The following is an 11,238-nucleotide window of genomic DNA, read 5'->3' on the forward strand; positions in this document are numbered from 1 at the left end:
CACGGGCAGGCTACAGGAACCCAGTTAGGTCAGCTGAACTAAATACCTTAAATCCTGTTTTGCGGAGTGTTGAAAGGATCTGTGTTGAAGATGCATCACACTGCCAAAGCAACTTGTCAGTTCTAAGAGGCGGAGAGACTTTTGTATGAGGTCCTGCTTTGTTGTCTAGTATCTAGTTGACAGGGATTGCGATGAAAAATTCGACGCTGAGGATATGTCGACACAGTTTGGGGGATGCGTTGGTTCCGAAGAGCTGCAAAGCTCATCTAGCTCATCTAGCGTCATTGTCAAGGCTGCTGTTGACGAGGATGCGAGGGCCTGTGCTGAGGATGCGTCGCAGAGTGGCAGTTCTGAACTGGCGACCGGCTGCAATGCAGTAGCAGTGATGTGTCGGTTCTGCTCGGGGTTGTACTGCACAGCAGAGGAGATGCATCTGTTCCCCTGGATCCACAGAGCGTGACAGAACATCTAAGGCCCACTTCCAAGTGTCCACCACAAGAGTGGCACCACTTGGCAGGGTATACTCACAGATGGAAGAGTCCAGGTGCTTGGTTTGAGATTGTTGAATCCTTCTGTCCCTGAGGCTCAAGTCAGGAGGTCAGCCCTTAGAGTCACTTGGGAGTACTGGATTCAAGAGCTGCAGGTCCAGTCCTTCTCAGGCAGTCAAGAGAGCAGCAGGCAGCAGGTCAGCGCAGCAAGGCATCAGTCCTTCAGAGCAGCAGTCCAGCAGAGTGGCAGTCCTTTCAGCAGCACACCAGTCCATCTTTCTGGCAGAATATCCACAGGCCCAGAAGTGTATTGAAGAGTTGGTGTCTGAGGTCCAGCATTTATTACGAGTAGTGCATTTCTAGTGGGGAAGAACCTTCTAGAAGTTTTCCTTTGATGTCCCCAGGCGTCCTGCCTTCCCTGGCCCGGCTCCAGACTAATTGCAGGGGGTATGCAGCCCTTTGTGTGGCGGCAAGACACTACCTATTCAAATGTAAGTAGGGCTAGGTCCAGCTCCGCCCTCCCATCCTGCCAGTAATGGCAGATCCAGGCTCCCCAGAGCTCTCTATTATGTGTGGCTGTCTCAGAGGAAATACACAAAGTCCAGCTGTCAGCTACACCCAGTCATGTGACCCAAAGACAGGCTACAGGCACTAAATGGCTAAGGCAAAAAAATGACAAATTTCTAAAAGTGGCATTTTTAAAATTGCAACTTAAAATCCGACTTCTCTATAAGTTAGGATTTTTCATTACAAATCCAAGGACACCAGACATGAACTGGTTATCAGATCCCATCTAAAAATTGCAGCTTATTAAATGTAATAAGATCATTCCAATGCTACCCTATTGGTGAGGCAGGCCTTGCAGTACAGAAAAATGCATTTAAGAGTTTTTCATTACCAGGACATATAAAACGTAAAAGTATTTGACCTGCTTTTTAAATACTCTGCACCCTGCTATTCAGGGCATACCCTAGGGGTGTCGTATATGTATTAAAAAGGTAGGGTTGGGCCTGGCTAAAGGTTTATATTGCCAGTTCAAAATAGCAGTTTAAAACTGCACACACAGATTACATCGCAGGCCTTAGACAGCATTAAAGAGCTACTTTAGTGGGTGGCACAATCAGTGTTACAGGTATTTATTTACTTATTTGCTGGTTTGTATAGCGCTTGAATCAACTCCTAGTGGAGTATCTCTGCGCTTTTGGAGCCGGTCGAACCACAGGTGTGAATGAATGGAAGCTAGATCTCATTTCTGAACAGTACGGTTACTAGTACGGTATACTAGTAGCATTTAATTTACAGGCCCTGGGCACAGGTAGTGCCACTTTAGTAGCGACCTATAAGCAAATTAGATATGACAATTAGGGATAAGCCACTGTGACCTTGTTTTAAGTAGTAAGCACATGCTATTTAGCACTGGTAAGCAGTGGTAAAGTGTGCAGAATCCTCATGTCAGCAAAAACAAGATCAGCAAAAATGGAGGAGAAAAGCAAAACTTTGAGGGAAGACAACCCTAAGGCTAACAGGCCTAAAATATATTGTAACAGGGGCCTGTATCAACCGGTTGTCTGTGGGTAGAAACGTGACTTGAGAAGTGATGCTTCCAGATCACTTTCATAAAAATCCCACTGTCAATAGCTGACAAATTTGATCTATTTCGAGATTCCATATCTTGGAATTGGGGTTTACAGTCTGAGACGAATGTTCAGTTTGCTTTTCTGGGACTTCAGCTCCATAAGTAGAACCTGCATCTATCATCTTATAGCTAGCTCAGCATTATGAGATAGACTGTCAATACTGAATGCTTTAAAACAATCCTCCAGCAGTCCTTCTTTATGTTAGAATTCCACTGGGGCTGTGGTGTCCACAAGCGGCAGTTATGTAAGCATTAGGACAGGATTTCCTTCCTCTTGTGTTACCTGTTTCCCCCAAATAAAGTTAATCTGTGGTAAACTAGGTGTGTTATGTTGTGAGGTTCTTGGCTTTCAGCAGGACAATCAGTACAACTAGTAAATTGCTTAAATAAATCAACACCATGAGGCTTTTAAATTTGAAGTTGCACCTGATACGAGGTCCTTTCAGGTCTACTTGTAATTTTATTTGATAGAAGAGGAGTTTAGGGAGATACTTTTGGGACTGAGCAAATCCCCTTGATGCTCCTTCACCTTGAATCTCCTTCCAGTTTCTATCAGTTACAGTCTGGATTTTCAGCTCACTTCTCTTGAACATTGCTGCAATGCATTTCCCTTTCTTCACCCTATTTGTCATGGAACATGTATCCAGCATAGAACTGCTCCTATGTTCAGTCGACATTGATTGACTCTCAAAACACACGTTGGCTAAGTGTTTTAATAAAACTAAAAGGATAATCAAACTTTTTTTGTGTGATCTTGCAAAATTTGCCCCTGCTTCTCTTTTTTATTTATTGATTCAGAGGCATAAATTCTGGCTGATTCTTTCATCAGAGGGAGCATAATCCCTAGTCTATAATCTGTTTAACCCCCTCTCCTTTTCCATATTTTGAGAACACAGCTTTCAACTACACATGCATTCTAAATGGTTGAAACCAATTGACCTCTGGCACTGCTCCCACAAGGCCCACACACCCTTGTGTTAACCAGGAAATATTCACAAACTGTCCATGTATTTCTATGGCTATAGAACATTATGTAATGGTGCTGTTGGTATAACTTGACTATCACAGTCGCCAAGCGGTAACTGCTATCTGCTGGAACTTGTTGTATTTGGTAGATCGTTCCCTCCCAGCACAGAACAATCGCTGGAAAAGCCAATGTGCCTGGTGTTGGTCGCCAGCCGTCTGGCAATTCATGTTTTGTCTTTGTTTTTGCAAAACCTTATTGTTCTGAAAGCTGTCGGGTCTTCAGCAATCTAAAGAAAAACATTGGCTAATGGTAAAAAAAGAACACATTACCGTAGCACTCCCTGACACTGAAGGGCACTACTTTGTGTGTGGATGAGTTATGGCATGCTGACTTTGTGAAAGGACAGCATGCCACAACTCAAAGTGAAGTCTGCCAGTTGCTGAAGTGGGCTGACTTATTGTCCATTGATGAGAGAGAATGTGAATGACACAACCACAGAGACAGAGGGATGAAATGTGGCTCTAAACCTCTATAAATAACTGCCATACAGATAATTGTAGCACAATGGAAAAGAAAGAAAGAAAGAAAGAAAGAAAGAAAGAAAGAAAGAAAGAAAGAAAGAAAGAAAGAAAGAACGAAAGAAAGAAAGAAAGAAAGAAAGAAAGAAAGGAAGAGATCTAAGGAAATATATAAAAGAGAAAAAATGAAAAAGAGGTAAAGAAAGGAAAAAGGAAGGAAAGAAAGAAAGAAAGAGAAAGAAAGAGAAGAAAGAAAGAAAGAGAAGAAATTGAAAAAGAATGAAAGTAAGAAATGAAAAGGAGGAAAGAAGGAAAGGAAAAAGGCAGGAGAGAAAGAAAACAAGAAAGAAGGAAAGAAACAAGAATAGAAAGAAAGGTGAAGAGAACGAAGGATGAAAGAAGGAAGGAAGGAAAGAAAGAAAAAGGAAGGAAAGAAAGAAAAAGGAAGGAAAGAAAGAAAGAAAAAAAGAGAATGGAAGGAAGGAAGAAAGGAAGGAAAGAAAGAACCAAACAAATAAGGAAAGAAAGAAGGCACGAAAGGATTAAAGAAAGGAAAAAAAAGAAAATGAAAGAGAAGAATGAAAGAAAATAAAGAATAAAAGAAAGACAGAATAAAGTAGGCAAGCAATGAAGAAGAAGGGAAGGAAGAAAGAAAAATATTAAAAGAAGGAAAGAAAGAAAACAAAAACGAAGGAAAAAAGACAAAAAGAAAGAACAAAAGAAAGAAAGAAGGAAGAAGGATGGAAGGAAGGAAGGAAAAGGAAAAAAAATAAAGAAAGGGAGGAAAGAAAGAAGGCAAGGAAAAAAGAAAGTAGAAAACAAGAGAGAAAATGGCAAGAAAGAAGGAACAAAGGAAAGAAACCAGCCAGAAAGAAAGAAAAATGTGTTACAACTGCTGAAAATTAAACGCAATAAAGTCCAGTTTTTTGTTAAAAACCTGTTGATGAAAGTAAGCTTAGAATAAACATGTTCTGCTTTGTGTACTGCATGCAAAGTTGAAAGATGATAACTTAATACAGAATAAGTCCAAATGGACACAATCTGCATAGTGTGAAAAAGCAGCAGTATGGTAAACAAAGGGCTCTCTAAAAGGAATATACAACAGCAATTGCTTGAAACCAGAACTAATACATCTGGAATGTGCTCTGTGCATGAAGAGCTGGTAGGAAGCCTCTTGCTATCACATCAAGTTCTAAACACAAAGGCAAAACTAAAGTAATAAAGTAAAAACAAATACACTGGCATTGAAGGGAACCACCTTGTGTGCTCATGTGCTCATTGTGAGAGAACAAAAGGCAGTCACTCAGAGTGAAGTTAACCTGTAGTCTGGTTCATTGCCCAATGCTGTCTGCTGTAGTGGGTGGAAGCAAAATGTGAATGGGACAATGACAGACCAATGGATGAAGAGAGCTGACTCTAAGCACCTTTAAGGAAGTATATTATACATATAATTCTGATAAAATCAAAACATCTTGGCTAAAGCCAGGCCTAACAAGTGTCTTCCTCCCTGTTTGACTAAGACTTTGTCATTCAACTGTTCAGTGCTGGGCCAATACTTTGGAAGGTCCTCACACTTACAGAAACAACAAGGCTAGTTGTAGGCTGGGAGGTAAGTAGAATCTCTAATCAGTAGCTCTCAGGGAGTAATCTACAAGTGGGTAAACCGCTCAAAGAAGCAAAATAGATTCCCGGCAGGTTAGCCGAGGACTGCAGGCTCGTTTTCAGTCATACTAAAAGCACAGAACCCTATACATCCTTGAGAAAAGTGGAAGAAAGCTAAATGTGTCTGGGAAAGGAGATATTTAATGTGTATATCAACTGTGCTATTAAGTGGAAGATAAGTTGTTCCAGGCACTATGCCAACCACAAGCAAAGATGGAAGAGGTGTGGCATAGCGGCCAGAACAGCTGACTCCAGATCGCAGGGTTCATGGTTCGATCACTAGTGGCAGCTTAGCTTAGTATCATGTGACTCTGGACAATAATCACTTAATCTCCCCGATGGCCCCAGTGCCTTGAAACCATTAGGGGTGATTAGTTTGCGCTTTAAAAAAATGCCAGATTTAAGCAAAGTGCGTTAACTTTTAACTGCCCAATTAATAGACTGTGTTGTTTATTTACTCTAAATGTAGTTTTAGACCTCAGTCTTCACTGGAAAACTCAAAAGTTTTGAGACCTAGTCAAAGGTCCATAACCACTGCATGTGATATTCCTGTGAATCAAAAAGCAAAGTGTAATATGTTTCTGTATCCTAGGCTTGCAAGAACAAGCGAGTTTCCTTCACTAGTGGTGTAAGCCAAATGTGCAGTGATAGGTAGTATAAATCAAGCATGCCAACCCTTTGTCACTCTTCTGTAGATAGGTGATGGTCTCTGCAAAATCTCCATTCTAAATGCCTGCAAACAGTAGGCCTTATTTATGGCATTTTTGCGTAGGTCAGCGCAGCAAGGCACCTTGCTGTTCTGCCCTAAGCTACAGTGAAAGGGCAGGATTGCACCATATTTAAGCAATACAGTGCTTTCCTTTCATGTCTGCATTCGCAGACACTGGTTTGCAGCCTAGCATCAACGTAGGCACCCTAGCACCATGGAGCAAGTGTCCCTTCATTGCTGGCAGAATAGTTTCTGTACAGGAAGAGGCATGTTCTTGCACAAAAGAATCCTACGAGGCATTTTCCTCTTATTATGTGTGCTGCATAATGCAGCACACATGGAAAGAGGAGAAAACGAGGAGTAATTAACATATTTCTCCTCATTACGCCTCACCTCAGGAGGCGTATGGATTTGATGCTTCCCTAGGTTTACAATACATCACTTTGTAAATCTGGGGCAGCGTTAAATTCCATGGGCGCAGAATAAGGCAACGCAGAAATTTGTGCTGCGTCGCCTTACTCATGATTTATGAGGCCACTCAAAGCCAGGCAAAGTAGCTTTGTATGACTTCATAAATCGTTATGAGAGCCCTGCGTCACACGTGTACCACTTTACTTGGTGCAAAAGTGACACAGGGTTCTCATAAATAAGCCCCAGTGTTTGTAAATATATGCGTTTTTGCATGGGCAATTTGAGTTTCTGCTAGTGCAAAGGTGTACTTGGCACAGTTGAAATGCTTTATGAATCTATTTCATATCAATAACATTTGGGGGCCTTTTTTCCAGATTCGTCGAGTCTTGAGTCTGCTAGCAAACTTTATTTGGTTGATGTATTTTTTAACACAGCATCATACTATTGAGAAAAAAACTCACCTTTAACTAGGCAGCAATACATCTTTTTGTAAAGGATAAGTCTGCAGGCATGCCTTCAGGCACAGTGTAACTGCACAGCTGAAAAGTTACTTTAGTGCTTGACAGTGAAGTCTGATTTCAGTTTGATAACACGTCCAATGCTGTGCATGACTTTCAACAAACATCACAGGCCATGTCACATTCCACGCGGGTGTTGCAGTTTGGCTGGCAGTCTTGTAGAAACATTCTGTTTTCTTGTTACATACTTTCATTTGTGCTGTTCAGAGGATAGCTATGCACTTATTTTGTGCCCTGGAAGTTCACTCGGAGTACAGATGTGTATCTTCCCCCTGCATAAGCATATGCTTCTGTCCTTTTCTAGTGCTCCAAGAACATTGCCAGCAGCCTGCACTGACAAAGGAAGACCACCTTCCTTAAGTAAAAGGGCTCTTCATTCTGCTTTTAAGTTCTTGAAATAAACAAGTAGGTTTAATCAAGTATTTGCCGATTGGGCTACTTGTTCTATTCATTAGACACGTCAGCGTTTCTTCTAAAAGTTTTCTTCTTAGAAATCAGCATGAAATGACTACAATGCTTGATTTAAAAAAATATCCATTCGGAGTTCTGTTTTTCTCTCCATGGGGGTAATTGAAAAGCTTATTTTCCGCAATCATAAAATGGCAATAATTTATACATTTCATAAATTTACCTAACGAAGGCAGCAACGTGGGATGTTATAAATACCCGGATAATGCAATATATTGTGCACTACAGTGATTTATCGACCAATAGGAAGTGGGGAGTTTAAATACAGTGAAGGATCACAACCAGAAAAAAAAACAACTAGGGGCTGATTAGCATGGCGGGCGGACTTTGTCCGCCCGCCATAGCCCCGGCAATGCATGCAGCGGTCCCGCATTTGCAATTTGGATGCGCCCGCCAGTGTGGCGGGCGCATGTCTCATTTTTAACATTGCGGCGGGTGGTGCTGCCAGCAGCATCCACCGCAAGGTTAAAAATGAAAGTTGTGAATTTGAATGTACAAAGTGACAGGCACCGCGCGGTGCCTGCCAGGCCGCCATGGAAAGGCAAATCCCCGCATGTATCCTAATATGGATGGAGGTGTTTACCAGATACCACCACCATATTAAAACCTTTTCCGCCCGGTCGTTGAGTCGGTGGATAGTCTTTCCGTCCGCTGGGGTCCCCCCGCCATAGTAATATGGTGGGAGGGAATTGGGTGGCTGACAGTGGATTATGGCAGGCAGATCGCCACCGCCATGCAGGCAGTGGCGATCCGCCCGCCATCGTAATCGACCCCTTAGTGTCCAATATGCTATATTACATTACCTTGTATTGTCGATGATCTTGAAGTATCCTATAGAAATTCAAAAATATTGTTATATACATCATTATATTTGTTTCGAAAACATCATTGTATACATGTAGATCCCCCAAAAAATATTTCATTTCCATTCGTGTTTTTTATACAAGCGACCTCTATACAAATGATACGTGAATTGCTTATCATAATATTTGTTGCAAAACAGTCCTGCAAATGCCAACACGTGTTTCGCAGTTATTCTTCCGCTTCTTCAGGGCTGCAGGAAACAATCATAAATAATTCCTAATCACTTGACATTAAAGAATAAAATCACTAGATATACATGTTCATAATATTATACATATTCCAACGACATGTCTTATTTACACACCCTTATTATGAAGATATAAATATGAAATGATTGTAATGAAAAAAATTATAATAATGGAAACTCCTAAGTTTAAATACAATATACTTTGCAGACATAACAGTACATGATACCTGAATTATGAAACATTTTCTACCTATTACACCTCTCCAAATGGTTCTTTATGGCAATTGAGTCTCTGGTTTTCAGGTATCACGTACTGGTTTGGCCCCAAATTATGCTGTATTTAAACTTAGGAATTTCCATTATTATAATTGCTTTTATTACAAACATTTCATATTTAGATCTTTATAATAAGTATGTGTAAATAGGACAAGTCGTTGGCATATGTATAATATTCTGAACATGTGTATCTAGTGATTTATTTTTTACTGTCAAGTGATAAAGAATGATTTATGATTGTGTTTCCTGCAGCCCTGAAAAATCAGAAGAATAACTGCGAAACATGTGTTGGCATTTGCAGGACTGTTTTGCAACGCATATTATTTTAAGAAATTCACGTAACTTGTATATAAGTCAATTGTATGAAAAAATACATGAATGGAAGTGAAATATTTTTCTTTGAATCTACATGTATACAATGATGTTTTTGAAACAAATATAATAATTTATATAACAAGTTTCATTTTTGTATGATAAATTATTGACAACTCGAGTAAATATGATAGAACATATTTGACACTAGTTGTAGTTTTTTGTTCTGGCTGTGATCCTTCACTGTGTTGATATTCCCCACTTCCCATTGGTTAATATTGTCATTTGCATGTTAGATGGATAAACGGCATTGTGGGTAAGTGCGCAGGGCTACTGTCCTTGGATTATCTAAGAGTTTAGGAAAACACCATGGTGGTATGAAAATAAGAGACCGCACTTTCAATGGCCCGCCCCGGCACTGGCATGCCAGGTGACCTCAAAGGTCCAACGCAGTTGGATGAAACAGACACAGGGGTTGTGTTGCATCAATTTATTCATTATGACACCCACACAGGACATGCCATCCATTCTCTTACTTACACTGCCACTGACTGTTCCAGATCATGCACCCACAAGTGCACACAAAGTCTCGCCCTTGCAAACATACACCTACACCTCCTATAGCACACCATACAATTATGAACACACAAAAAAAATGTAATGATGCCAGCACTGAAAGCATTACCGTTTTACTTTGCCCTGTTGGGATTTGGATCACACTGAAATCTACGTTCCAACCCCTATCTTTGCCATCTAAACCAGATACTGAATTTTGTAATAGGAAATTTACCACTAATCATAACAAAGTGTTCTTACAAAGCAGCACTACTTTTCAAGATATGTGAATGAGTAAAGTAGGCCCTCAGAAGGTCATCAAGCATTTAGTAGCACAGTAAATTTGTTTCAGATCACAGCTGAATATTCTGGTACACCAAATACCTGACCTGTCCAATCAATCTATGACTTTAAGAGTTGTACAATACTTGCTGCACAATTACTTGGCTAAAAGTAAGACATCAGCACTGACCCAAATTGCATCCCTTTGTGCCACCAAATCCTAAGAAATTCCTTCTCTACACAACAAATCTGCTAGCAAGTGAAATAGCTTTCGCATCACCACCCCCAGTCTCCCGTGTGGGGTATTTGTGACCCTGTGAGAGCGTACCATTGTTTTTAGACTCAACAAGATATTGTTGCTTTTTGAACGTTCTGGAGTTTGGGGACCTGCATTGGTTGACCCTAGGGCTGCATTTGTAGCATGGTAAAAGTAAAGAAAGATGTATGCACACATTTTATTGAAGTTGAAATTCTTTTTGACAATGACAGAGTTGACAATGAATAATTATATGTTTTACCGCAGGCAATGGTAATGCTTTCTTGACAATCACAAAGGTTCCAGCGAATTAATATATGCTTTAATAAAGAATGTTAAAATGTTTGAAACATTTTATTGGCAGTGAATCATTGCATGTCCTACTGAAAAGTCATTGTAAGATGGTACCATCCATACCAGTTGTAATGTTGTGGCAATGGTTTACTATGACATAATTTCAGCTTGCGGTTACACCTCTACAAAGCCAGTATGTCTGCAGTTTCATTCCCACTATATTCTGTCTACTGTATATGGGGGAGGGATATTGTGGTTATCCTTTTCAAGGCTCACTAGGGGTGTAAACGGTTAGGAGGATGTCACCATAGGTGTTTCCACCTGCCATTATATGTATATTTGTAAATTAATGCATAGTATTGAATAGTGTGTGTGTAATAAAGTATTTCTCCTTTTTATAAGTAAGAGCACTGACTGGCCACTGATTTATTGGGGGTTTATTGTGTGTCAATGGACTGGCTACTAGCCTACACTGAATATCAAATGCTAATGGCATGCGTTTACTCCAGTTTTTACACTGCATACCTTTACCCTGCTATTATATTTACTTTTATGTAATTGTATTTTACCACATATCTTTATTCTACATATTTTTTTTACACCACTGTTTTATAAAATATTTAATATTTTTAATTTTATGTTTTTTATATATTTAAGTCTTGTACATTAATTTAATAGCGTGTGTAAAAAGTACCGTCCTGACGAGTTCAGATGCGGTTGCTCCCTTTGCCCGGCTGCCTGCTCCTGTGCGGTATCGTTACTTAAAACTGCATTGCTTTTCATCTGCCTGCATTATTTCAATCAATAATTGATTTGCCTGCATAGCGCTGCAGCG

This window comes from Lissotriton helveticus, chromosome 6 (assembly GCF_964261635.1).
Source record: "Lissotriton helveticus chromosome 6, aLisHel1.1, whole genome shotgun sequence".
NCBI classification, from domain to species: Eukaryota; Metazoa; Chordata; class Amphibia; order Caudata; family Salamandridae; genus Lissotriton; species Lissotriton helveticus.